This window comes from Hyperolius riggenbachi, chromosome 5 (assembly GCF_040937935.1).
Source record: "Hyperolius riggenbachi isolate aHypRig1 chromosome 5, aHypRig1.pri, whole genome shotgun sequence".
Lineage (NCBI taxonomy): Eukaryota > Metazoa > Chordata > Amphibia > Anura > Hyperoliidae > Hyperolius > Hyperolius riggenbachi.
Window position 1 is genome coordinate 18,405,801 of NC_090650.1, and position 25,570 is coordinate 18,431,370.

Below are 25,570 nucleotides of genomic sequence, written 5' to 3' on the forward strand. Positions count from 1 at the left end.
CGCTTTTTAAGCCACCAGCAAGCAAGAAAATACTCAATATAAAGTTGATAGTACTTTTTCACCAACTTTCACATACTTTTTCAATTGTATGTAGAATGCTTAAAGTGGAACTGTAAATAGTTTTTAAACACAGTGTTTTACTTACCTGGGGCTTCTGCAAGCCCCCAGCAGCCGTCCCGCGCCAGTCCTGCCCGAGCCTCCGTTCTCTCGCCGCCGTTCCGTTCCTAGACTTCTAAGTCGATGCCGGCGCGGCTCTGGCCAAGCTTATCTTTTCTTCGCGTTCTTCTCTGCAATAGCACGGGACGCAAAGAAAGGATACACGTGGCCAGAGCCGTGCAGACGCAGTGGCCCGGCAGCGAGACCGAAAGCAGCTGGCAGCAGGAGAACGGAGGCTCGGGCAGGACCGGCACAGGACAGGACGGCTGCTGGGGGCTTGCAGAAGCCCCAGGTAAGTGAAACACTGTGTTTAAAAGCTATTTACAATTCCGCTTTAAAACATATTATAAAGAGAATATGAAAACTATCTCCTAAGAGATAACTCAGAATAATTTTTCAACTTCTTTTTTAAATAATTTTTCAGCACTTTTAAATTGAAAATGTACCAAAAATGAGATGACAAAGTAATATTAAAATATTTTGAGTATGTTCTCACTTGCCGATGATTTCAAAAAGTAATTTGTTGACGGTGTTTGGCCTCTGGCCCATATGCAATTAGCTTTTTCTCCTGAGTTTTTTTCCTAGGTGTTATTTTCACAATTGACACTAAAATGCCCTTTAAACCACCAGCAGGTGAGAAAAAAAAATTGATAGTACATTTTCATCTACTTTTTACGACTTTTTCAATTGAAAAGTGCTGAAAAGCAGGGCCTTTTCTAGGCTAAATTGCACCCAGGGCGAGGGTGTAAAAATTGTGTAGAGACTGGCACTTTGGAAGACAGTCTGGGGACACAGGTGTTTAATGTGTCGCAAACTCAAATGACAAGATCTGCAAGTATAGAGATATTTTTTAATACTCAATATGGATCCATGTTACTTGAGAAAAAAATAAGCATTGGGAAATGAGAGGATTTCTAACCACAGAAGTGGGAGAAAGAGGCACAAATAGGTTTACTGTAATAGATCAATAGATAATGTCTACTGAGAATGTAGAAAAGATACATTATATATAATTGGTTGGAAAATTATTTATTACATTTTACAGCTCAAAATGTTTTATTTTCAGAAGGAAAACATTATAAACAAAACCATCTTGATAAAGACAGCAAAATTGTAGTAAATGTTGTAAATCTACAAGCAGTATGACACAAAGAGAGTGTGCATGATCTGCTGCAAACATTTCTTAATTATATATACAAACAGGGCCGGATTTAGGCCATGGCCATCTAGCCCATGGCCTAGGGCACCACAGGAGCAAGGGCACCAAAGCAGCAGGATAAACTGTTGCAGTATTTGCAAGCTTGCAAATGCTGCAATGCAGGGAGATAAGGCGGAGCGCCTGACCGCAGTACTCTGCTGCTAGCCGCCTGTGCAGAAGCCATCTTGCTCTCCATGCACGCTTGCATTGTGGTCGGGGGCTATGGACTTGGGCAGCATTGCAGACAGAAAGGAAATGGAAGCTTCTGTACTGAGATGAGTGGAAAAATGAGTGACACTGATGGCTGCTGCGGTGTGAAGGCGAGCTGGCTACCTATACTGAAGGGGGGGGGGGGGGGAAGGAGGGATTAAGGGAGTCATTTGGATACCTATACTGGAGGGAAAGGGGTGGAGGGGTCATCTGGCTACCTATACAGGGGGGGTCATCAGGCTACCTATACTAGGGGGGAGGGGTCATCTGGCTACCTATACTAGGGGGAGGGATCATATGGCTACATATACTGAAGGGGCGGCTGGTGACAGTGGCCTTGGGTGGTAAAAAAGTACAAATCTGGCCCTGTATAAAAAGCAACAAAATAGATGGATAGGCATATCATTGTATAGTTGCATTAAAGCTAATGGGAGTCTTAAAAAAAATAAACAAAAATTTGCTTTCCTAAAACAGAAAGAATTTGCGATAATTCAGGTTGGAGTGAGCTCGAGATGTCTCCCAGGCACCACTGCTGAATAAAAAATAAGAAAAGAAACCAGATACTTACCTAAGGAGAGGGAAGGCTCTGGGTCCCATAAAGCCTTCCCTCTCCTCTCCCGGTGCCCTCGTTGCAGCAGCAGCTCCTCCGTTTGAATCCCCAGTCACGGGGGACTTTGGAAGTCTTCGGGAGGCGAGTTCTCCTGAAGACAGGCGGCTCCATACTTCGCAGTCGCAAGTGTGTGAGAAAGAGGGCGCTCGCGCGTGCGCAGTGTGGAGCGGCCCGTCTTCGGGAGCACTCAGGCTCCACGAAGACTTCCGAAGACTCCCTTCGGCGGCGGAGAGAGCAGTATTTGACTAATTTAGTCAAATACTGCTATGGGGGAGCCAGCGCTGGAATGGGCACCAGGAGAGGAGAGGGGAGGCTTTATAGGACCCAGAGCCTCCCTCTCCTTGGGTAAGTGTCTGGATTTTTTTTTTTCAAAAGGTGCCCATTGACTTTAAAAGTTATAATCAAATACATCATCCCTTTGCATAGTTAGGAAAAATGGCAAGAACACAAAAGAAGGGAAGTGTTTAGAGCCCAGAGGGAAAGGTTCACCCATTAGTGGCAAGGACAACTGGTGGATCGCCCAGCAGCAGTCACCCTTTGCAGGACAGTTGGTTTTGGCGCATGCTCGCAGACGCCAGCATTGAGTGTCGCCATACTTGTAATGTTATTACAGCTGTAGCAGTGTAGTAGGATTTTCAATGTAATTCGGGGTGCCGACAATAGCCGGACCTCAAATTGCATGTCCCTCCATGTTGGTATGGCTTGGAGGGGGAATAATATTTAATTCTTTTAGTCCCTTATACTTCCCTAGTGGTTCTGGGTCGGTATGAACTATCTGGGTGTCCCGTACTCTCATGAAACATCTTCTGAATTAGGCACCTGTATGGTCCTTCCAGGGTAGGGGCGTAACAATCGCACCTGCAAGGGATGCAGGCACAGGGGGGCACGTAAGGGGTGAAGCCTGTTAAGGGGCCCACCTAGGGCCATTTTAAGTGGCAGTGCAGGAAGGGGGAGCAATCGGCACGCAGTTGGGAGGGGGCCAAACTCCTCCCTTCTCTCTTGGGCACCCCCTTCAGCCCTCCCAGCTCCCCCCTCCTGAAATAAAGGCAGCAGGCGGTGGAACTCCTGTATTCCGCGTTCCAGTCAGCGATGGAGCTCTGTGTGCCTCCGTCTTCTATGCCGTTGATTTCACTTCCTGTCAGTGGCATTGGGGACATACAAGACGGCGGCACGCAGAGCTCCTCTCGCCTGGAACTGGGAAGAGTTAAAGTTTTACACCTGCTGCTAACATTTCTCCAAGGGGAACCCAGGACTGTTGAAGGGGGGCAGCCCGAGGTGAGGGAGGGGGAAGTTGAGCTTCACTCCATGCCTCTGTGTGCCCGCTGCTCCCCCCACCAGGCTACCTATACTCGGGGCACCTATAGACGTGACTAACCTATTCTGGTGACACCTATAGACTTGACTAATCTGGGGGCACCTATAGCTTGCCAACCTATACCTGGGGTACGTATATGTCTGGCTAACCTATACTGGAGGCACCTATAGCAGGTTAACCTATACTGGGGCACCTATATTGGGCAACTATATGTGGCTACCTATACTGGCGCACCTATAGCTGGCTACCTATACTGGGGCATCTGTAGCTGGCTAACCTATCCTGGGGGCACCTATGCCTAGCTAACCTATACTGGCGCACCTACACCTAACTAATCTATACTGGGGGCACCTATATGCGGCTACCTATACTGGGAGCACCTATACCTGGTTAACGATACTGGGAGCACCTATGAATGGCTACCGATACTGGGGGCACCTATAGCTTGCTACCTATACTGGGGCACCTATGTCTGGCTACCTATACTGAGGGCACCTATACCTGGCTACCTATACTGGAGGCACCTATGCCTAACTATCTATTCTGGGGCACCTATGCCTGGCTACCTATACTGAGGGCACCTATGCCTGGCTACCTATACTGGAGGCACCTATGCCTAACTATCTATTCTGGGGCACCTATGCCTGGCTACCTATACTGAGGGCACCTATTCCTGGCTACCTATACTGAGGGCACCTATGCCTGGCTACCTATACTGGGGGCACCTATAGCTGGCTAACCTATACTGCGGGCACCTATACCTGGCTACCTAAAGTGTAAGTATGTTTTTAAAATATCTAGCCTGGCCTGCCTTTCCAATTCTGGGGGTTGGCAGTGGGGGGCATCCAAACTCTCGTAGGGGGCCCAGTGATTCCTAGTTACGCCCCTGTTCCAGGGCCAAAAAACCCTGAAGACAATAATATTTTTTGACCAAGCTGTCAAAACAATACTGAGCCTAAAACAGTTGTAATACTTTCAGAGGAGCATCCAGCAAGGAAACTATTTATGAAGAAGCTGAGCCTTTCCACGTACGACTTTCCAGTCAAACTGGTTTGTAGCTCCTCTAATCCTCCAAAACTCCAGAAGAACATCCGCTTATGTTTGTTCAGTCACACTCCAGTCCAGATGCAAAGGGCAGCGGCCAGGCTACTTGGCTGCAGACAACCGGAGGAAGGTTGAGAATCTCACAGCGAGATACATTTCTGGTTGTAGTTCTAAAAACAGGCAGTTAGAGCATTATTATTATTATTATTACTATTTAGTATTTATATAGCGCCGACATATTACGCAGCGCTGTACAGTGTATATATATATATCTTGTCACTATCTGTCCCTCAAAGGAGCTCACAATCTAATCCCTACCATTGCCATATGTCTATATTATGTAGTGTAAGTAGTGTTGGGCGAACATCTAGATGTTCGGGTTCGGGCCGAACAGGCCGAACATGGCCGCGATGTTCGGGTGTTCGACCCGAACTCCGAACATAATGGAAGTCAATGGGGACCCGAACTTTTGTGCTTTGTAAAGCCTCCTTACATGCTACATACCCCAAATTTACAGGGTATGTGCACCTTGGGAGTGGGTACAAGAGGGAAAAAAAATTAGCAAAAAGAGCTTATAGTTTTTGAGAAAATCGATTTTAAAGTTTCAAAGGGAAAACTGTCTTTTAAATGCGGGAAATGTCTGTTTTCTTTGCACAGGTAACATGCTTTTTGTCGGCATGCAGTCATAAATGTAATACATATAAGAGGTTCCAGGAAAAGGGACCGGTAACGCTAACCCAGCAGCAGCACATGTGATGTAACAAGAGGAGGGTGGCGCAGGAGGAGAAGGCCACGCTTTGTGACACAACAACCCAGGCCTTGCATGAGGACAAGAAGCGTGCGGATAGCAATTTGCATTTTGTCGCCATGCAGTCATAAATGTAATACAGATGAGAGGTTCAATAAACAGGGACCGGAAACGCTAACCCATCACAGATGTTCATTGTTCATGTTACTTGGTTGGGGTCCGGGAGTGTTGCGTAGTCGTTTCCAATCCAGGATTGATTCATTTTAATTTGAGTCAGACGGTCTGCATTTTCTGTGGAGAGGCGGATACGCCGCCGATCTGTGACGATGCCTCCGGCAGCACTGAAACAGCGTTCCGACATAACGCTGGCTGCCGGGCAAGCCAGCACCTCTATTGCGTACATTGCCAGTTTGTGCCAGGTGTCTAGCTTCGATACCCAATAGTTGAAGGGTGCAGATGGATTGTTCAACACAGCTACGCCATCTGACATGTAGTCCTTGACCATCTTCTCCAGGCGATCGGTGTTGGAGGTGGATCTGCACGCTTGCTGTTCTGTGTGCTGCTGCATGGGTGTCAGAAAATTTTCCCACTCCAAGGACACTGCCGATACCATTCCCTTTTGGGCACTAGCTGCGGCTTGTGTTGTTTGCTGCCCTCCTGGTCGTCCTGGGTTTGCGGAAGTCAGTCTGTCGGCGTACAACTGGCTAGAGGAGGGGGAGGATGTCAATCTCCTCTCTAAAGTCTCCACAAGGGCCTGCTGGTATTCTTCCATTTTGACCTGTCTGGCTCTTTCTTCAAGCAGTTTTGGAACATTGTGTTTGTACCGTGGATCCAGAAGGGTATAAACCCAGTAATTGGTGTTGTCCAGAATGCGCACAATGCGTGGGTCGCGTTCAATGCAGTCCTAGGCCGAAGAGGTCATAGCCTAGGGTCACAAAACCTGTTTATTGGGCAATTTCAATGGTGGCGAGTCTGACGTACATAAATCGCAGCAATGGCCGTTAGCAACGTCTGAATCTCACGAAATGTCTCATGCAGGTAGAAGACATATTGTTAGACTTGGGCTCCAAAGATGGGTTCCCTACATCTCTGCAAACCAGAGTTACAGGGCTCCAAATTTGGTAAAATCCCCCATAGGCTTTCATTGGGCCTCCTATTTACAGTTCCAAAATCTCACATCTTTTCAAAGGGCAATTACTCAGCAGTGGCAAATTTTCTAGCATTGCAGGGACCCTTAGGGGGAACATGACTGGTGAGTTTCGGGCCCCTAGGCCAAAGAGGTCATAGCCTAGGGTCACAAAAACCTGTTTATTTGGGCTATTTCAATGGTAGTGATGGTGACGTACATAAATCGCAGCAATGGCCGTTAGCAAAGTCTGAATCTCACGAAATGTCTCATGCAGGTAGAAGACATATTGTTAGACTTGGATTCCAAAGATGGGGTCCCTACATCTCTGCAAACCAGAGTTACAGGGGTCCAAAATTGGTAAAATCCCCCATAGGATTTCATTGGCTCCCTATTTCACTTTCCAAAATCTCACATCTTTTCAAAGGGCAATGGCTCAGCAGTACCAAATTTTCTAGCATTGTAGGGACCCTTAGGGGGATCATGACTGGTGAGTTTTGCCACTGCTGAGCCATTGCCCTTTGAAATGGTGTGAGATTTTGGAACGGTAAATAGGAGGCCCAATGAAAGCCTATGGGGGATTTTACCAATTTTGGACCCCTGTAACTCTGGTTTGCAGAGATGTAGGGACCCCATCTTTGGAATCTAAGTCTAACAATATGTCTTCTACCTGCATGAGACATTTCGTGAGATTCAGACTTTGCTAACGGCCATGGCTGAGATTTATGTACGCCACCATCACTACCATTGAAATAGCCCAAATAAACAGGTTTTTGTGACCCTAGGCTATGACCTCTTCGGCCTAGGGGCCCGAAACTCACCAGTCATGTTCCCCCTAAGGGTCCCTACAATGCTAGAAAATTTGGTACTGCTGAGCCATTGCCCTTTGAAAAGATGTGAGATTTTGGAAAGTGAAATAGGGAGCCAATGAAATCCTATGGGGGATTTTACCAATTTTGGACCCCTATAACTCTGGTTTGCAGAGATGTAGGGACCCCATCTTTGGAATCCAAGTCTAACAATATGTCTTCTACCTGCATGAGACATTTCGTGAGATTCAGACTTTGCTAACGGCCATTGCTGCGATTTATGTACGTCACCATCACTACCATTGAAATAGCCCCAATAAACAGGTTTTTGTGACCCTAGGCTATGACCTCTTCGGCCTAGGGGCCCGAAACTCACCAGTCATGTTCCCCCTAAGGGTCCCTACAATGCTAGAAAATTTGGTACTGCTGAGCCATTGCCCTTTGAAAAGATGTGAGATTTTGGAAAGTGAAATAGGGAGCCAATGAAATCCTATGGGGGATTTTACCAATTTTGGACCCCTGTAACTCTGGTTTGCAGAGATGTAGGGACCCCATCTTTGGAATCCAAGTCTAACAATATGTCTTCTACCTGCATGAGACATTTCGTGAGATTCAGACTTTGCTAACGGCCATTGCTGCGATTTATGTACGTCACCATCACTACCATTGAAATAGCCCCAATAAACAGGTTTTTGTGACCCTAGGCTATGACCTCTTCGGCCTAGGGGCCCGAAACTCACCAGTCATGTTCCCCCTAAGGGTCCCTACAATGCTAGAAAATTTGGTACTGCTGAGCCATTGCCCTTTGAAAAGATGTGAGATTTTGGAAAGTGAAATAGGGAGCCAATGAAATCCTATGGGGGATTTTACCAATTTTGGACCCCTGTAACTCTGGTTTGCAGAGATGTAGGGACCCCATCTTTGGAATCCAAGTCTAACAATATGTCTTCTACCTGCATGAGACATTTCGTGAGATTCAGACTTTGCTAACGGCCATTGCTGCGATTTATGTACGTCACCATCACTACCATTGAAATAGCCCCAATAAACAGGTTTTTGTGACCCTAGGCTATGACCTCTTCGGCCTAGGGGCCCGAAACTCACCAGTCATGTTCCCCCTAAGGGTCCCTACAATGCTAGAAAATTTGGTACTGCTGAGCCATTGCCCTTTGAAAAGATGTGAGATTTTGGAAAGTGAAATAGGGAGCCAATGAAATCCTATGGGGGATTTTACCAATTTTGGACCCCTGTAACTCTGGTTTGCAGAGATGTAGGGACCCCATCTTTGGAATCCAAGTCTAACAATATGTCTTCTACCTGCATGAGACATTTCGTGAGATTCAGACTTTGCTAACGGCCATTGCTGCGATTTATGTACGTCACCATCACTACCATTGAAATAGCCCCAATAAACAGGTTTTTGTGACCCTAGGCTATGACCTCTTCGGCCTAGGGGCCCGAAACTCACCAGTCATGTTCCCCCTAAGGGTCCCTACAATGCTAGAAAATTTGGTACTGCTGAGTAGTGTTGGGCGAACAGTGTTCGCCACTGTTCGGGTTCTGCAGAACATCACCCTGTTCGGGTGATGTTCGAGTTCGGCCGAACACCTGACGGTGCTCGGCCAAACCGTTCGGCCATATGGCCGAACTAAGAGCGCATGGCCGAACGTTCCCCGAACGTTCGGCTAGCGCTGTGATTGGCCGAACGGGTCACGTGGTTCGGACCCGAACGCGCTCTGATTGGCCGAACGGTCACGTGGTTCGGGTAAATAAATACCCGAACCACGTCATATCTCCGCCATTTGTCTGTGGGTTTAGCTTTGGGTAGGCAGGCAGGGTAGTTCGCGCTCCAGCCACGCTAGCCAGGGTCCCCCCTGTCATTGTGTCACTGCTGGGAACAGTAGTACACCGCTTGCTCAGCCACACTATATAGCATTCTGTTTACTGCCACTCTGTGTACCTCGCTCAGCCACACTATATAGCATTCTGTTTACTGCCACTCTGTGTCTGCTGGGAATAGTAGTACACCGCTTGCTCAGCCACACTATATAGCATTCTGTTTACTGCCACTCTGTGTACCTCGCTCAGCCACACTATATAGCATTCTGTTTACTGCCACTCTGTGTCTGCTGGGAATAGTGGTACACCGCTCGCTCAGCCACACTATATAGCATTCTGTTCACTGTTCTGTGTCTGCTTGGAATAGTGGTACACCGCTCGCTCAGCCACACTATATAGCATTCTGTTTACTGTTCTGTGTCTGCTGGGAATAGTGGTACACCGCTCGCTCAGCCACACTATATAGCATTCTGTTTACTGTTCTGTGTCTGCTGGGAATAGTGGTACACCGCTCGCTCAGCCACACTATATAGCATTCTGTGCACTGTTCTGTGTCTGCTGGGAATAGTGGTACACCGCTCGCTCAGCCACACTATATAGCATTCTGTTCACTGTTCTGTGTCTGCTGGGAATAGTGGTACACCGCTCGCTCAGCCACACTATATAGCATTCTGTTTACTGTTCTGTGTCTGCTGGGAATAGTGGTACACCGCTCGCTCATCCACACTATATAGCATTCTGTTCACTGTTCTGTGTCTGCTGGGAATAGTGGTACACCGCCCGCTCAGCCACACTATATAGCATTCTGTTCACTGTTCTGTGTCTGCTGGGAATAGTGGTACACCGCTCGCTCAGCCACACTATATAGCATTCTGTTCACTGTTCTGTGTCTGCTGGGAACAGTAGTACACCGCTCGCTCAGCCAGAGTATATAGCATTGTGTTTACTGCCACTCTGTGTACACCGCTCAGCCAGACTATATACCATTGTTTACTGACACTCTGTGTACACCGCTCAGCCAGACTATATACCATTGTTTACTGACACTCTGTGTACACCGCTCAGCCAGACTATATACCATTGTTTACTGCCACTCTGATTCTGCTGGGAACAGTAGTACACCGCTCGCTCAGCCAGACTATATAGCATTGTGTTTACTGCCACTCTGTGTACACCGCTCAGCCAGACTATATACCATTGTTTACTGACACTCTGTGTACACCGCTCAGCCAGACTATATACCATTGTTTACTGAAACTCTGTGTACACCGCTCAGCCAGACTATATACCATTGTTTACTGCCACTCTGATTCTGCTGGGAACAGTAGTACACCGCTCGCTCAGCCAGACTATATACCATTGTTTACTGACACTATATAGCAGACTATATAGCATTGTGTGTACACCGCTCAGCCAGACTATATACCATTGTTTACTGACACTCTGTGTACACCGCTCAGCCAGACTATATACCATTGTTTACTGCCACTCTGATTCTGCTGGGAACAGTAGTACACCGCTCGCTCAGCCAGACTATATACCATTGTTTACTGACACTCTGTGTACACCGCTCAGCCAGACTATATACCATTGTTTACTGCCACTCTGATTCTGCTGGGAACAGTAGTACACCGCTCGCTCAGCCAGACTATATACCATTGTTTACTGACACTATATAGCAGACTATATAGCATTGTGTGTACACCGCTCAGCCAGACTATATACCATTGTTTACTGACACTCTGTGTACACCGCTCAGCCAGACTATATACCATTGTTTACTGCCACTCTGATTCTGCTGGGAACAGTAGTACACCGCTCGCTCAGCCAGACTATATACCATTGTTTACTGACACTCTGTGTACACCGCTCAGCCAGACTATATACCATTGTTTACTGCCACTCTGATTCTGCTGGGAACAGTAGTACACCGCTCGCTCAGCCAGACTATATACCATTGTTTACTGACACTCTGTGTACACCGCTCAGCCAGACTATATACCATTGTTTACTGCCACTCTGATTCTGCTGGGAACAGTAGTACACCGCTCGCTCAGCCAGACTATATACCATTGTTTACTGACACTATATAGCAGACTATATAGCATTGTGTGTACACCGCTCAGCCAGACTATATACCATTGTTTACTGCCACTCTGATTCTGCTGGGAACAGTAGTACACCGCTCGCTCAGCCAGACTATATAGCATTGTGTTTACTGCCACTCTGTGTACACCGCTCAGCCACACTATATAGCATTGCGTACTCTGCCAGTCAGTGTGTATATTGCTGGGATCAGTAATACTCCACTCACCGTCAACCACTATATGAGCTCAACATGAGTTCCCCAGAGACCTCCGCTGTGAGCAGCACTCCCAACAACAGCAACAGCCAACGCCCCACGCAAGCTATAACATCCACCCCAGCAGCCAGTGGTCAGCAGCAGCCCTCCCCGGAGGAGAACGTTGTGTCCATCAGTCCGTCGCCAGAGCGATTAATGAGGGCTGCCATTGAGGAGATGATGGGGCCTGATGTGGAGGAGGAGGTCTGGCTCAGGCCAGCATCCCAAGTTAATGTTGAGGACGATGAGGGGTCTGTGTCTGGGGATGTTGGGGTGGCAGAGGTGGTGGGTGGGTCAGACTCAGGAGAAGAGTTGTATGATGAGGATGATGATCGGGACCATCTGTATGTGCCTCAGAGTCCGACCCCGGAAAACATGTTGTATCGTGTGTTTAGGTACTAAAATCTGCGTTCCCTCCCAGTAGTGTTGGGCGAACAGTGTTTGCCACTGTTCGGGTTCTGCAGAACATCACCCTGTTCGGGGTGACTATATAGCAGACTATATAGCATTGTGTTTAATGCCACTCTGTGTACACGGCTCAGCCACACTATATAGCATTGTGTTTACTTCCACTCTGTGTCTGCTGGGAACAGTAGTACACCGCTCACCCGCCACTGTATAGCATTGTGCTCTGTGTCACTGCTGACAATAGTGGTACACCGCTCACCCACCACTGTATAGCATTTCTGTACTGCCACTGTACTGCTGCCAGTCAGCGTGTACTTTAAGGATAAGTGAAATGAGGAAGAAATCCGGTGAAAGAGGGAGGGGCAAGGGAAGAGGTGTTTCCCCTGACGGTTCACGTACAGGCCACAGGGGAGCACCCAAGAAAACCCACTCAATACTGCCCATGTTGTCCAGGACAACAACCCTCACAGATCCAAAAGAACAGGACCAGATAATTACTTGGATGACCTCTCAAGCGTCCAGCAGTGGGTTAAGCAGCACCAGCACATCACGCACGAGGTCCGAGTCCTCAGCCAGTTAAAGTCTGGGCTTTCTTTGAAGACTGCACTGAGGATGTTACCATGGCGATTTGCAAGGTGTGCAAGACCCGCCTGAGCAGGGGGAAAAGTATTAACAACCTCTCCACCACCAGCATGAGCCGCCACATTCTATCCAAACATCCCACTCTGTGGGCAAACGCGGCAGGACAGGGTACCACCAGCAACACTGCCTCCCTTGGGTTCACCAGACTCACCACCAGACCCGCCTCAGCAGCAGCAGTAGCCCAGCCATTGCGTGGTTCACAACATTCACAAACATCAGACGATGCTGACACTGTCACTTTCCGGACTAGTGCTCTTGAGGTCTCCCAGTGTTCATCAAACACAACAACCAACAGCCCTTCGGTGTGCAGCGCTACGGTTGAGTTGTCTGTCTCTGAGATGTTTGAGCACAAGAGGAAATTGCCAGCAAATGACCCCCGGGCCGTGGCAGTAACAGCCAGCCAGCATAGCCAAGCTTCTGGCCTGCGAAATGCTGCCATATCGAGTGGTGGAGACAAACAGCTTCAAGGGCATGATGTCAGTGGCCATCCCACGTTACGTTGTTCCCAGCCGCTACCACTTTGCGCGCTCTGCAGTGCCTGAGTTGCATGAGCACGTGGTCAGCTAAATAACCCGAAGCTTGAAGAATGCCGTTGCCTGCAAGGTTCACCTCACCACTGACACCTGGACGAGTGCGTTCGGCCAGGGTCGATACATCTCCCTTACCGCGCACTGGGTGAACCTTGTGGAGCCTGGCAGCGATTCCTCACCTGCTACGGCGCGGGTGTTGCCCACGCCGCAAACAGCTGGATAACAACAGCAGCACCTACCTCTCTGACTCCTTCTCCTCCAACGCATCTCAAAGCTGTACCTCATCCGGAAATGCTAACCCAGCACCAGCAGCAGTAGGATCGTGGAAGCAGTGCAGCACAGCTGTTGGCATGCGTCAGCAAGCGTTGCTGAAGCTGATCTGCCTTGGGGATAAGCAGCACACAGGGGAGGAAATTTGGAGGGGAATAAAGGAACAGACGGATTTGTGGCTGGCACCGCTGGACCTGAAACCGGGCATGAAGCTAGACACCTGGCACGAACTGGCAATGTACGCAATAGAGGTGCTGGCTTGCCCGGCAGCCAGCGTTATGTCGGAACGCTGTTTCAGTGCTGCCGGAGGCATCATCACAGATCGGCGTATCCGCCTCTCCACAGAAAATGCAGACCGTCTGACTCAAATTAAAATGAATCAATCCTGGATTGGAAACGACTACGCAACACTCCTGGACCCCAACCAAGTAACATGACCGATGAACATCTGGGATGGTTTAGCGTTTCCGGTCCCTGTTTATTGAACCTCTCATCTGTATTACATTTATGACTGCATGGCGGCAAAAAGCATTGCTGCTATATCCGCACGCTTTTTGTCCTCATGCAAGGCCTGGGTTGTTGTGTCTCACAAAGCGTGGCCTTCTCCTCCTGCGCCTCCTCCTGTTCCATCACGTGTGCTGCTGCTGCTGCTGCTGCTGCTGGGTTACCGTTGCCGGTCCCTGTTTATGGAACCTCTTATCTTTATTACATTTATGACTACATGGCGGTACAAAGCATGCTATCCGCACGCTTTTTGTCCTCATGCAAGGCCTGGGTTGTTGTGTCTCACAAAGCGTGGCCTTCTCCTCCTGCGCCTCCTCCTGTTCCATCACGTGTGCTGCTGCTGCTGCTGCTGCTGGGTTAGCGTTGCCGGTCCCTGTTTATGGAACCTCTTATCTTTATTACATTTATGACTACATGGCGGTACAAAGCATGCTATCCGCACGCTTTTTGTCCTCATGCAAGGCCTGGGTTGTTGTGTCTCACAAAGCGTGGCCTTCTCCTCCTGCGCCTCCTCCTGTTCCATCACGTGTGCTGCTGCTGCTGCTGCTGCTGGGTTAGCGTTGCCGCGTGGTCCCTGTTTATTGAACCTCTTATCTTTATTACATTTATGACTACATGGCGGTACAAAGCATGCTCTCCGCACGCTTTTTGTCCTCATGCAAGGCCTGGGTTGTTGTGTCTCACAAAGCGTGGCCTTCTCCTCCTGCGCCTCCTCCTGTTCCATCACGTGTGCTGCTGCTGGGTTAGCGTTGCCGCGTGGTCCCTGTTTATTGAACCACTTATCTTTATTACATTTATGACTGCATGGTGGTACAAAGCATGCTATCCGCACGCTTCTTGTCCTCATGCAAGGCCTGGGTTGTTGTGTCTCAAAGCGTGGCCTTCTCCTCCTGCGCCACCCTCCTCCTGTTCCATCACGTGTGCTGCTGCTGGGTTAGCATTACCGGTCCCTTTTCCTGGAACCTCTTATATGTATTACATTTATGACTGCATGCCGACAAAAAGCATGTTACCTGTGCAAAGAAAACAGACATTTCCCGCATTTAAAAGACAGTTTTCCCTTTGAAACTTTAAAATCGATTTTCTCAAAAACTATAAGCTCTTTTTGCTAAATTTTTTTTTCCTCTTGTACCCACTCCCAAGGTGCACATACCCTGTAAATTTGGGGTATGTAGCATGTAAGGAGGCTTTACAAAGCACAAAAGTTCGGGTCCCCATTGACTTCCATTATGTTCGGAGTTCGGGTCGAACACCCGAACATCGCGGACATGTTCGGCCTGTTCGGCCCGAACCCGAACATCTAGATGTTCGCCCAACACTACTGCTGAGCCATTGCCCTTTGAAAAGATGTGAGATTTTGGAAAGTGAAATAGGGAGCCAATGAAATCCTATGGGGGATTTTACCAATTTTGGACCCCTGTAACTCTGGTTTGCAGAGATGTAGGGACCCCATCTTTGGAATCCAAGTCTAACAATATGTCTTCTACCTGCATGAGACATTTCGTGAGATTCAGACTTTGCTAACGGCCATTGCTGCGATTTATGTACGTCACCATCACTACCATTGAAATAGCCCCAATAAACAGGTTTTTGTGACCCTAGGCTATGACCTCTTCGGCCTAGGGGCCCGAAACTCACCAGTCATGTTCCCCCTAAGGGTCCCTACAATGCTAGAAAATTTGGTACTGCTGAGCCATTGCCCTTTGAAAAGATGTGAGATTTTGGAAAGTGAAATAGGGAGCCAATGAAATCCTATGGGGGATTTTACCAATTTTGGACCCCTGTAACTCTGGTTTGCAGAGATGTAGGGACCCCATCTTTGGAATCCAAGTCTAACAATATGTCTTCTACCTGCATGAGACATTTCGTGAGATTCAGACTTTGCTAACGGCCATTGCTGCGATTTATGTACGTCACCATCACTACCATTGAAATAGCCCCAATAAACAGGTTTTTGTGACCCTAGGCTATGACCTCTTCGGCCTAGGGGCCCGAAACTCACCAGTCATGTTCCCCCTAAGGGTCCCTACAATGCTAGAAAATTTGGTACTGCTGAGCCATTGCCCTTTGAAAAGATGTGAGATTTTGGAAAGTGAAATAGGGAGCCAATGAAATCCTATGGGGCATTTTACCAATTTTGGACCCCTGTAACTCTGGTTTGCAGAGATGTAGGGACCCCATCTTTGGAATCCAAGTCTAACAATATGTCTTCTACCTGCATGAGACATTTCGTGAGATTCAGACTTTGCTAACGGCCATTGCTGCGATTTATGTACGTCACCATCACTACCATTGAAATAGCCCCAATAAACAGGTTTTTGTGACCCTAGGCTATGACCTCTTCGGCCTAGGGGCCCGAAACTCACCAGTCATGTTCCCCCTAAGGGTCCCTACAATGCTAGAAAATTTGGTACTGCTGAGCCATTGCCCTTTGAAAAGATGTGAGATTTTGGAAAGTGAAATAGGGAGCCAATGAAATCCTATGGGGGATTTTACCAATTTTGGACCCCTGTAACTCTGGTTTGCAGAGATGTAGGGACCCCATCTTTGGAATCCAAGTCTAACAATACGTCTTCTACCTGCATGAGACATTTCGTGAGATTCAGACGTTGCTAACGGCCATTGCTGCGATTTATGTACGTCAGACTCGCCACCATTGAAATTGCCCAATAAACAGGTTTTGTGACCCTAGGCTATGACCTCTTCGGCCTAGGACTGCATTGAACGCGACCCACGCATTGTGCGCATTCTGGACAACACCAATTACTGGGTTTATACCCTTCTGGATCCACGGTACAAACACAATGTTCCAAAACTGCTTGAAGAAAGAGCCAGACAGGTCAAAATGGAAGAATACCAGCAGGCCCTTGTGGAGACTTTAGAGAGGAGATTGACATCCTCCCCCTCCTCTAGCCAGTTGTACGCCGACAGACTGACTTCCGCAAACCCAGGACGACCAGGAGGGCAGCAAACAACACAAGCCGCAGCTAGTGCCCAAAAGGGAATGGTATCGGCAGTGTCCTTGGAGTGGGAAAATTTTCTGACACCCATGCAGCAGCACACAGAACAGCAAGCGTGCAGATCCACCTCCAACACCGATCGCCTGGAGAAGATGGTCAAGGACTACATGTCAGATGGCGTAGCTGTGTTGAACAATCCATCTGCACCCTTCAACTATTGGGTATCGAAGCTAGACACCTGGCACAAACTGGCAATGTACGCAATAGAGGTGCTGGCTTGCCCGGCAGCCAGCGTTATGTCGGAACGCTGTTTCAGTGCTGCCGGAGGCATCGTCACAGATCGGCGGCGTATCCGCCTCTCCACAGAAAATGCAGACCGTCTGACTCAAATTAAAATGAATCAATCCTGGATTGGAAACGACTACGCAACACTCCCGGACCCCAACCAAGTAACATGAACAATGAACATCTGTGATGGGTTAGCGTTTCCGGTCCCTGTTTATTGAACCTCTCATCTGTATTACATTTATGACTGCATGGCGACAAAACGCAAATTGCTATCCGCACGCTTCTTGTCCTCATGCAAGGCCTGGGTTGTTGTGTCTCAAAGCGTGGCCTTCTCCTCCTGCGCCACCCTCCTCCTGTTCCATCACGTGTGCTGCTGCTGGGTTAGCGTTACCGGTCCCTTTTCCTGGAACCTCTCATCTGTATTACATTTATGACTGCATGGCGACAAAATGCAAATTGCTATCCGCACGCTTCTTGTCCTCATGCAAGGCCTGGGTTGTTGTGTCTCAAAGCGTGGCCTTCTCCTCCTGCGCCACCCTCCTCTTGTTCCATCACGTGTGCTGCTGCTGGGTTAGCGTTACCGGTCCCTTTTCCTGGAACCTCTTATATGTATTACATTTATGACTGCATGCCGACAAAAAGCATGTTACCTGTGCAAAGAAAACAGACATTTCCCGCATTTAAAAGACAGTTTTCCCTTTGAAACTTTAAAATTGATTTTCTCAAAAACTATAAGCTCTTTTTGCTAAAAAATTTTTTCCTCTTGTACCCACTCCCAAGGTGCACATACCCTGTAAATTTGGGGTATGTAGCATGTAAGGAGGCTTTACAAAGCACGAAAGTTCGGGTCCCCATTGACTTCCATTATGTTCGGAGTTCGGCCATGTTCGGCCCGAACCCGAACATCTAGATGTTCGCCCAACACTACACGTGACCCGTTCGGCCAATCACAGCGCTAGCCGAACGTTCGGGTAACGTTCGGCCATGCGCTCTTAGTTCGGCCATATGGCCGAACAGTTTGGCCGAACACCATCAGGTGTTCGGCCGAACCCGAACATCACCCGAACAGGGTGATGTTCTGCAGAACCCGAACAGTGGCGAACACTGTTCGCCCAACACTAAGTGTAAGTACTGTAGTCTAGGGCCATTTTTAGGGGGAGCCAATTAACTTATCCGTATGTTTTTGTAATGTGGGAGGAAACCCGGAGTGCCCAGAGGAAACCCACGCAGACACGGAGAGAACATACAAACTCTTTGCAGATAGTGCCCCGGCTGGGATTCGAACCAGGGACCCAGCGCTGCAAGGCGAGAGAGCTAACCACTACGCCACCGTGCTGCCCATTATGACGAGGATCTGACCCATTCTTGTGCAGAATAGATCTGTAAAGGCTGCAAGTTATCCCATCTTTGTTCTCTCACTCCCTAAATGTAGCTTCTCTCTGTCATTCTCTCAACTGACTCCCTACTGAACAAAGAATACAGAATTACGCTGCTAACTTCAGCCTTTACTGCTGTCACTGGCTTGGCAATGCCATACTTTGTTGCTCTAAGTCTTAGGTTTCATGCCAAACTTAAAGTGTTTTTGTATTTATAAAAATGTAAGGAGGTAAAGTGTGGTCCGGTGTTAATTGAAGAGCAGAAATGCAGCAGACATCAAACCAACAAACATTGATTCCGGTGATACCTTTCATGACTAATTGTACATAGTTTATTGCAAGCTTTCAAAACGTTAAGTTTCTTCTTCAGGCATTATACAGAACTGGATCAGATCTATACAATAAGAAGTTTTAAATCACATACAGACTTATATAGGATTCTGTAGGCTCAATATGACATACAACTGTGTGACATCATGTCAGATTGAGGCTACAGAATCATATATAAGTCTGTATATGTCCAGCAGTGGTGTATAATGGCCTCGATTCATAAAGCATTCCCGCATTCAGAAATGCTGAAAACGGCTCACTTTACCGACCACACAGCAAAATCTGTATTCATAAAGGCTTTTTCCGCATGAAAAGCCGACATTCGCGAGCAGAGTGATAAATCACCGCCTTGCGCGGTGATTATCATAGCAAAAGTAACAAGTAGTCAATTCATAAAGATTAGAGGTAGCGGTATGCGGACGGGTATTACCGCTACCTCTGATGTGGCGAGAAGCGTGCGGAATACAGTGCAGTGAATGGGACAGACCTCCCAAGCAGCTGCAGAGAGAACACCGCACGGAGGGATTCCGCCTGCTTCTCCTGTTTCCGCATGCGTAGGACAGCCTAACGCCTGCCTACAGCGGAATATCTCCGCACGCCTGTCACATCTAGCTACATTTTTATGAATTACCACCCTGAAGGCAGAAATACCGACAGCGGTGTTTCCCCGCTCGACTTTCCCCGCTCGACAGCACTTTTATGAATCGAGGCCATAGGGTATTTGACACCTGGCACTAATTATTTACCGACATCCCTCCACCATCATACAATTTATTTTATGAGGTGTAATGATCTGCTCTGCTGTCTGCACAGGCAGGCATCTTTTTGACCATTTTTCAGGTCTGCATGCTGCAGGTCCCTGGAAAGGAGACCTGTTTGCACTCTGCAAGTTTCAGACTTGCTGTTCTGGTGAGGGATTTGCATTCACTCATTTGTTTATTGATAGCTCTGCCTCTTTTGAAGGCTTTCAGTATAAATGTCATTTCCTCCCAGAATTCCCTGCTGGTCATAAAGGTTTGGTTCTGCTGGACTTACCTTGAGTTTCAGCCTCTCTGCTGATTGTTTGCTAATATTGTTTTAGAGTAGTTATCCTTGGGAGTGCACTAGCATTCCTTCTAGTGCAGTCAGATTGTTAATTATTTGTATGGCCTAGTTCTGTATTGTCTTATCGGTTGCGATTGCACTTTCTCCAACGGTGGCTGATAGTGAATCGCTCTGTCTGTTTGGATCGCATTCGCCCTAGCGGTAGAGGTGGTGGATCTTCCTGTACTCTGTCTTGGAGTGTAAGCCAGAGCAGCGGTTGCTACTGGTTGCTCCATCTGTCTGTCTGTTTGGATCGCATTTGCCTTGGCGGTAGAGGCGGTGGATCCTTCTGACCTATGTTCCTGAGTGTGGGCCTGAGCTTTTGTCTGGTGTGAACGCTTGCTGTTGTCTGGTGTTAGGCAACCGATTATCAAAGCGTTCTCACCTTCTGTTTGTCTTTTTGTTCTGTGTTCAATAGTTAGTTAGGGTTGGTACGCTTTGTTGCTGTTGCGCTTAATGTGCGGCGACCGTGCCTTGAACGCGCTTTGTTGCTATTGCGCTTAACGTGTGGTGACCGCGTTTAGCTAGTCCTGTCTGTTCCTTTGTGTTGGATTATAGTTTGTTAATTGGTTCTGTCTTTATTCATTCTATGATTTGTCTTTATTCAGTCTTGTGTCTCTATTAGCAATCGCCATTCTTGCGATTGCATTCTCACTTTGGTCTTCGCTGTTGTATGTCAACCGTCGCCGGGTGGCGACTAGATTGGTGGACATACATACATTCTGTCTCTGTGCTCACTCTCTCTTGAGAGGCTATCTTGCCCTGTATTGCTTTGCTTCGTACAATTTCTATCTGGCATCTGTGGCTGTGCAGAGGGTTTATTCCTCTGCACTCCACAGCTCCATCTGCCGGTTGGAATTCCTCTCTACAGGTGCATTTGCACCAAAGCTGGGTTCCCATATTCAAACGCTTGTGGAGGGTTTCCGCAGTGTCGGCGCACAGGTTGTGCGCTGACCACGGAGATAATTCCACATTCGTTACATGAGGGTTTTGAAGGGGTGGTGTGTTAGTGATACCCCCATGTAGTGGAATAGCTAAGAAGCTGTGGGCCCCGGTGCAAGTTTTATAGATTGATACGGAGCACCAAAACTTACCAAGGACAGCTGCAGTGTCAGAGGTGCAGGAAGGGAATGGGGAACAGTATGCTAATGATTACTACTATTCAAAGCATCTATAGAAGTGATTATTACCAGCAGAGGAGCTTGCTACGCCACTTCCCCATGTAACATCCCTGTGGTCTAGTGGCACCCTCTCCCTCACACACACACACACACCAAGGCGCAGGAAGCTGCACCTGTGCAGACCGCTCCCGATGACGGGATAGTGCGCACACGATGTTGGGTGCCAGGACTGGCAGTAGCCAGCCGGACTTGACGTCCGACATCATCGACGTCATGATGTCATGCGCATTCCCGATCCTCCCCGTAGCGAAGCCTGGTGGTGATTGGGAGGCTGCACCATCGCGGGATCCCTGGGGGATACGTGTTACGGCGATCGGGGGGATCAGTGGAGAGCGGCGAAACTTGGGGACATAGTTAGCTAGCCAAGTGCTAGCTTAAAGGGATACTTAAGTCAAAAATAAAAAAATATTTTTACTCACCTAGGGCATCCCTCAGCCCCCTGAAGCTGGATGGTGCCCTCGCAGCCTCGCTCCGATCCTCCTGTCCCCGCCGGCGGCTACTTCCGGGTTCGGCGACAGCCGCCGACAGGCTGGGAACGCGAGTTATTCTCCGCGTTCCCAGCCGCTATATTATCCTCTATGCTGCTATAGCGTATAACATATACGCTATAGCAGCATAGACTAGACTGATCAGAAGTTACCGCAAATGCCTAGTTGCAGTTATTGCTGCACAAGGAGGTCACAGCAAATACTGAGAGTGTAATTTACTTTTTTTTTTGTACAATTCACAAAAATGGAGAAGCACCCATGCAAGAAGACCTCTGTGTGCCTTAGCTCATGGTCACAGTACCTAGTGACCCAGTAACAAAAATTACACAAAGCTGGCACCACCGAATGTAGTAAAAAAGCTCTTTATTCAAACGTCATTAAAATGACATTCAGTCAGTAATCAAAAATGTAGCAATGGCGACAGCCCGCTGTTTCGAACTTGACGTCCTTTGTCAAGCCATACTGCTATCCATTGTCAAGCCATACTGCTATCCTGGTTAGCAGTATGGCTTGACAAAGGACGTCAAGTTCGAAACAGCGGGCTGTCGCCATTGATACATTTTTGATTACTGACTGAATGTCATTTTAATGACGTTTGAATAAAGAGCTTTTTTACTACATTCGGTGGTGCCAGCTTTGTGGAACTTTTTTTTTTTTGTCACGTAAATTTATGTTATTCTGTTTTTTTTTTGCAATAAATATATGACCAAATATAATAATTTTTGTTTCATTTTTCCACCGAGATTTTCTCCATTTACTTTTTGCACTTTGCTTGATGATGATGTTTTAGGTCATATTTGAGAAAAAAAATGTAGTAAATATTAAAGGGTTCACAAACTTTTTTAAACAACTCCGTAAACATTTTTTACCCCCTGGACCAACTTTTTTCTTTTGTCCTCCTTTCCTTCAGCTACTTCCAGCTTCCATACATAGAAGCCCTTCCTCTTGTGTAACAGCCCACCATATGCAGCAGACTCCCTCTAATACCTGGACCTCTGCTTCCCTCTCTGAGAGGCAGGCCTTCTTTCCTGTTGGCGGCAGGGTCGGATTTGTACATTTTACTGCCCAAGGCCCGCTGTCACCAACTCCAGCGCCCACACGGCCTGTTCTGTGCTGTCCTTTTCTCCCCAGTCCTGTGCTGTTCTACACCATCCTGTACTGTACTTCACTGATATGGACCGGGTCTTGGACCGCTGTGGTTTACATGTTTGGCAGTTTAGCTGCCTGACTGTGCCAGCCCGCTGCCCGCCCCTTGCTTCCTGGTGCTTTAGGCCATGGCCTTGGTGGCCTTGTCTCAAATCCGGCCGTGGTTGGCGGTATGGCCTTTAGTATAATATCCCACTCTTCCATGTCCAGCCCCTCCTTTGAGTAGCTGTCTTAGGCCACGGCCTGTATTACCTCTGCAGAAATCTGGCCCTAGCTCTTTAGAGATGAACAAACTACCAACTAGTTATGTAGTACATGGGCACTTTGCTGACCAAAGGCACCTCTACCAGGGCAGCATTGTAAATGGCAAGCAAACTTTCACCAATCAGTGCCAATATTATATCCCAAAGTGGCCAATCACAGGTATGGTTAATTATGACAGACCCAGGGGGATAACAATAGCGATGGCGGAGGTTGCGGAGGGGCCTGGGAGCTCTTCATCCAACAAAGTGACAGGTCCTCACTCTTTTTTTTTTGCTGTAGGCACTGTACACTATCTCCCTGTGGCTCCTGTCTCTGCATGCATGGCATGCAGGGGGGCGCAGCCGACGGAGTTTTAATGGGGGCCCATCCGGGATCACCTTACCCCCATGGAAAGACCACCCTTACTTATACATAGACGTTGGTATTTTAACGAGACGTTTGCTGTATGCAGGAATCCCTACATACTGTATATACACAGGCAGGGGCATAACTAGAAATCACTGGGCCCCCCTGAAAAACTTTGGATGGGGCCCCCCTCCCCCCTTGCTTTCTGCACAGGTAAACTGAGAACCAATGTTATTCAATTGGCTAGTGCACACTTGAATGTGGTTGCCCATGCAGATAAAAACTGACAGCAGTAAAGCACTTCTGGCATTTTCTCTATCAAGTTTTTCACACATACACACACACATGGGCCTCGATTTACCAATCCGTGACAAATGCTATCACAGCACTTTCCCATTCACGCGCTAACATATGTGTTAGCGTGTGAACAGAGCACTACACACCTTGCTGAACACTGATTAGGGACTGTCTACAAATCTTTGTCTGCAAAACTTTGTATAATTAATTACCAGTGGCTGAGCAGATGCGGTCATTAGAACAACTGTGTAGAGAGCAGACAGCTTTTTTTTCTCCTTGCCCTTAGTTGTCAGATTCTCAAGACAGGGAAAAGAAACCTCTCCTCCCACGGGGCCCCCTGTGGCTTCTGGGCCTTCCTGCGGTTGCATCCCTTGCAGGGTCTATTGTTACACCCCTGTACACAGGGACCAGGCTGATCTGAGATTCTGCACTGACAAGTTTTCTCTGACATTAAAACTGCATATTGAATTGAGAGTTGACGAAGGGCTGATGAGTCCAGAAGAGCGCTGGAGGATGCAGAACCAGGTCACCATGACAGGAAGTGAGTCACAGGATGCAGAGCGCCGTTTTTGGCAGATTAAAGCAACTGATGCTGAGAAGTAAAGCTGATGGCGGTACGATAAGTGCAGAGCTCTGAGGGAGAAATCAGAAGATCATTATTGCAAATCTGGGCTTAAAGCAACATCATTAAAGTAAACGTGTCAGGAGAAGAAAAGTTAAGATAAATACTTACTACTTACTTAAAGGAATACTATTAAAGTATCTAAATTTCTGGAAGCAGCATTAATCAATATGGCAATATGAGTCAGAACGAACACAGCATATGCTTCTGCTGTGCATTGTGTCTTTTTTTTAATATACCTTGCAGACAGCGCCCCCTGAACAAACTGACGGCGACGGGTTATTGGGGCAGACCGTTACGCTAGAGGTGATGCCTCTTGCCGAGTGCAGCTGTGGATTATACTGTTTTATGCTCCCCAACATCAGTGCAAGTTATGCAGCATGTTACTATGAGGAGGGAGAGACAACAGCTCTCCCTCCCTCTCACTCCAAGCCTGCCCGACCAATAACATCATGCTTACTTGTCCCCTTCTGTTTGCGTGTGAAGGGAATCGTCAGAAGTTTCCCTTCACACTAGTGAAGCCCGGTTCAGTGTGATGAGTCGAGTGATCCGACTCATCACACTGAACTGAATCAGTTCAGTGGATGAGAAACACACTGAACCGAATCAGTCCAGTGGATGAGAAAGGAATCCTTTCTCATCCACTGAACTGATTCGGTTCAGTGTCTTTCTCATCCACTGAACTGATTCGGTTCAGTGTGATGAGTCGGATCACTCGACTCACAGGAAAGAACCGGCTCAAATGAGCCAATTAGTGGTGCTCAAATACCCCTTTTCAAAATTCGAGTTAGGTCGAATTCGAATAGTAAATTATTCGAGATCAGTCGAATATTCGAGTCGAATAATTTTTACTATTCGATTCGACCTCGGAATTCGAGCTCACTATTCGAGTCGGTATTCGAGCTCATTATTCGAGCTGACTATTCGAAATGGCCTTAAATAGCTTCCAACACTTGTTTTGAGGGTGAATGATGCAAGAAACCTCTTTTTTTCCAAGTAACAACAGCAAGTGATTATGTGGGGATGTTCCTTTAAAAAAAAAAAGTTGAAAAGAGAAGTTGTGTCCAGAAATTTGTTCAGTACTGTATATACTTCTTCTTCTTCTTCTTTATCTTCTATATCTTCTTCTTCTTCTTCTATATCTTCTTCTTCTATATCTTCTTCTTCTATATCTTCTTCTATATCTTCTTCTTTTATATTGTCTTCTTCTTCTTATTCTTCATCTTCTTCATCATCATCATCCTCTTCATCATCATCTTCTTCTTCTTCATCTTCTTTTTCTTCATCTTCTTCATCTTCTTCTTCATCTTCTTCTTCATCTTCTTCATCTTCTTCTTCATCTTCTTCTTCTTCTTCTTCTACATCTACTTCATCTTCAACTTCTTCATCTTCTTCTTCTTCTTCATCTTCTTCATCTTCTTCATCTTCTTCATCTTCTTC

The 25,570-nt window shown here is 47.5% G+C and overlaps 1 long non-coding RNA gene across 1 annotated transcript in view; it reads right to left on the reverse strand.

Annotated features, from left to right (window-relative positions):
* Positions 1 to 23,730: 23,730 nt before the first annotated feature.
* The window catches only part of LOC137519542 (uncharacterized), a 58,928-nt gene continuing 57,088 nt past the window's right edge, over positions 23,731 to 25,570 (reverse strand). The window contains exon 3 of the long non-coding RNA XR_011021004.1: positions 23,731 to 24,141. This is a non-coding gene — a long non-coding RNA (uncharacterized lncRNA). The remainder of the gene's footprint in view (positions 24,142 to 25,570) is intronic.